Source organism: Phycodurus eques, chromosome 20, assembly GCF_024500275.1.
Source record: "Phycodurus eques isolate BA_2022a chromosome 20, UOR_Pequ_1.1, whole genome shotgun sequence".
Taxonomy (NCBI): domain Eukaryota; kingdom Metazoa; phylum Chordata; class Actinopteri; order Syngnathiformes; family Syngnathidae; genus Phycodurus; species Phycodurus eques.
The window spans coordinates 7,890,873-7,894,514 of NC_084544.1; positions in this window are offsets into that span (position 1 = coordinate 7,890,873).

The following is a 3,642-nucleotide window of genomic DNA, read 5'->3' on the forward strand; positions in this document are numbered from 1 at the left end:
TGGAATTGATTACAGAGGCTATTATTATTGTTGTTATTTTCTTTCATATTGGTGTATGAAGAAAAAAGAGAAAAGTACTTTTTTCATTAAAGGCAAAAAGGCAGGTGCTTGTGCATCACTTTGGGTCTATGTGTGCACGTGCCTGGAGAGAACATTTAAAAAAAAAAAAAGATACTTTGACAGACGTGCCCTGTTGCCATGGAATGTCAACATCACCATTTCTCTGGCACAAATGTAAAGCAAAAAGCAGCGATAAGTGATTTTCGCATGAGTGTGGGAGATTAAATTTACTCGGGTTGTAATTTGAGCCGTATCGCACACTTCCAATCTCATTCCAATTAAACGGCGCGGTGGGGTTCCTACATCGGGAGGAGAGCGCTCGCAGGGCAGCCTCGATCGCCTTTGGTGGGCGGTGCGTCCTCACCCCCTTTCCCCCCTCTTCTCCGCCTAGCTCACGCGTTATCTCCCCCCTCCGGGGAGAGGCGCATCCGTTGAGCGAGCGCCTCTTCTGTCCTCCTCTTGCCGCCGTCTTTAATCGCAATCGGACTGCGGTAAAGGGACGCCGGTTCAGTGCAGGACTCTACTGGACCATATTGTGGATGTTTTGGTTGAAAACGGAGGCGGAACTGAACCGAGAAGAGAGAGAAAAAAAACCCAAAAAAACTGCAGCACAAATGTGGATGTTTACCTTTTTTGGATGCGTGCGTGAACCGTAGCTTTGGGGGGGAAGTGTTATTAATTCTGAGCGGGAGTTCCGACTGATTCCAGGTGCCCGTGAACGCATCATGACCACAGCCAGCCGGCTCCAAAGAGAGAGTGCAACATCCCAGCTGCCGCTGGTGGTCCTCACTAGACTTGGAGGAGGAGAGGTAGAAGAAGAGAGGTGATGATGATGATGATGATGCTGCTTCAGTAATCTGACTCACACACACACGCGCACACACATATACATTTCTTCGTAAAAACACCTTACCGAGGCCTACACGCGCACACTTGCAGGGGATGAGTGAGGGGTCACTCCAGGGGGACGCTCAGGTGTGATTCTCAGCCCCGGCGCCGTCGCCGTGGCAACCTGACAACCGGCCCAGTGGGTCCGCAGGCTCGGTTGTGACTGAGCTGTCTACGTTTCATCACCAGGAAGCAACCCCCCATCATTTTTGGGTGAGTGCTGCACACACACACAATTTGGCAGCACCACATGCAAGTCGGGGTCTTCCATCTGTACACTCACCAGAATCAATATTAGGGATCCTCGCACAATATCATGTACCCAAATGTTCAGTTTTAATTGACACTGTCGAGGCTAATGACACATTCAGTTACCTTGTCTCTCGTTACTTTTGTCCAAATCGTCCCAATTTTACGATATTGTACTATTTTGTACAAACGAGAAGTTCACTCACCTGTTCTATTAGCACGTATGTCCTCATTGTCACTATTATAATATATCGTACTTTTATCTACAAATAAGGTGTTTAGTTGCATTATTTGTCGCTATACTAATTGTCACAAGTGGTGGAAGACAAGGTAACTCAATGTTTTATTTGCACAAACTGAAAATACTATTACTATGTATAGTACAATAGTGATGATTACCGGCACTACTTTTGTCCATATCATAGTATAATTAGACATGTGGTTTTCTTGTCCCCTACCATGTCCTAATCGTCACTACCTTGTGCTAGTGATGAGGGATTTAGATATCTTGTTTCCTACCACTTTTGTACTAACTGTCACAAGTGGTAAGAGATGAGGTTGCTAAATGTCTCATTAATAGTATTATATAGTACAATAGTGATTATTAGCACAAAGGTGGTAGCGCAGAATATGGTACAGTAGTGACAATTTGCACTCGATTGTACTATGTTGTGCAAGTGAGCTATTAAGTTACCTTGTCGCCTATCCTTTGTGACAATTCGTACAAAATCATGAGCACCAAATGTTATGACAATGAATACAAATGTGTTTTGTACTCATTGTCGCTATTCTACTGTATGATATAATTTTGTGCTAATGAGAGGTCCTTTTCTGCAAATAGCCTGCTTGGCTTGCAGTACTGTGCCCTCTATTACTTACTTACATTAAGAAATAAAAGAAAACTAGGTTCCACTTCATCTCCTTGTTTTATGGTGACTACCTGAAATTGAAGTGAAACTGCGTGAAATGTGAATCAGGCTAAACATTTGTAAAAATCTTTTTGCTTTGTTACATGGATGTTCATTTTGTTCTAATAATAATGCATGCGAGGGAACGCTTGGTTTCCCACCCTTGACTCGAGAGTACTTTATTCAAAATCTGTTTTCGAGTATTTAAATGTATTTCCCTTTCAAATGAATGACAAAAAAAAATCCTTCTGGTTACGACTCCCCTAGAAAACATCTAGCAGCTATTACACTTCTACAGTTGGCAGTCAGTCAGAAGCTATAATAAAGTCATTTCAGGTAAAAGCGGAATATTAAATGGAGGAATAATTCAACTATAGGGTCGGCGAATAATAGCTTTATGAGAACAAAAAGACTATAAGAGGCGTAAACCTATTATGTATGAGCTTATTACCATCAGCATATTTATGAGACTAAAGATGTAATATTATGAGAAATAGTTGTAATTTTTCAAAGTATAAAGTACTACTATTGTGCAAAAAACTTGTAATTTTTCTGAGAATAAAGAATAATATGTGAAAAAGCCAAATTTTTATGAGACTAAAATTATGTTTATGGGAATACGTTGTAATATTACGTGAACGCCGTTGCAATTTTACGAGAATAAGGTTGTAATATTACGCGGAAAAAGTAATAAAATCATGATGTATACAAGAATAAAATGGTTATGTTACATGTGAAAGTCTTAATTTTGAGGGAATAAAGTTTTTATATTTACAAGAATTAAGTTATAATATTACAAGAAAAAAGTCACAATTCTATGAAAATGTAGTAGTAATATTACACGAAGAACGCCTCAATTTTACGAAAATAAAGTAGTGCTTATGAGAATTAAGTATCGTAAACAATATTTACCAGAGTGAAATTGTAATATTACAATTAAAGGTTGCAATTTTACTAATGTTTGCAAGAATAAAGTTGTAATATTTAGCAAAGAAAGTTTGAATATTCAGTGAGTAAAGTCGTAATATGTGAAAACATTTCAGAGAACATTTTTGGAGAATAAAGAAAGTAGACAATTATGACTTTATCGTCATAGGATCAGGAAAATGTTCCTGCAATAGTATATATTATTTTTCTTTTTGTGTGTGGCGTTAATATTTCTTTTTAAGCATTAAAATGACTTCCTACTTGTACATGCCAATCGGAAAAAAGAGCAAACGTAACACGCACGTGAGATAAAAAAAAAAAAAAAAAAAAAATCCTATCAATTAATCATAGGAACAGCTTGAGGTGGAGCGCCAGCCATGGTGACATTTTGGGCCATCAAAGGACAACTGTGATGAGCTGTGCTGCTTAGACTTGTGACACAGGATGATAGAATTTATACATGCAACTCCCCAAAATTTGATGCAAATGAAACGCAACCACAATAAGTCAACTCAGAGGTACAAAACCTGACTTGTGTATGTGTGTGTGTGTGTGTGTGTGTGTGCGTGTGTGCTGTGCGTGTGTGTGTGTGTGTGTGCCTTGTAGCTGC